Here is a 221-nt window from a genome sequence, read left to right as displayed (position 1 = left end):
CAATTTTGCTAATGAGTTCCTGGGCCAGTAGGATGTTGTCGCTAATGAGCCGTTCATTAACAAATCCACTCTGGTTCTCAGAAATTATGGATGGCAGAATTTTAGAGAGCCAATTCGCCAACAGTTTCGTAACTATCTTATTGAAGATAGTACACAAGCTAATGGGATGAAAATCATTCCATCTACAAGCATTGGGCTTCTTAGGCAACAGGACTAAGGTT

The sequence above is a fragment of the Theobroma umbraticum genome, unplaced genomic scaffold (genome assembly GCF_002168275.2).
Source record: "Theobroma umbraticum cultivar Fairchild unplaced genomic scaffold, ASM216827v3 scaffold_4.1, whole genome shotgun sequence".
Lineage (NCBI taxonomy): Eukaryota > Viridiplantae > Streptophyta > Magnoliopsida > Malvales > Malvaceae > Theobroma > Theobroma umbraticum.
The sequence above is the reverse complement of the archived record's forward strand: the minus strand, read 5'-3'. Positions refer to the sequence as shown.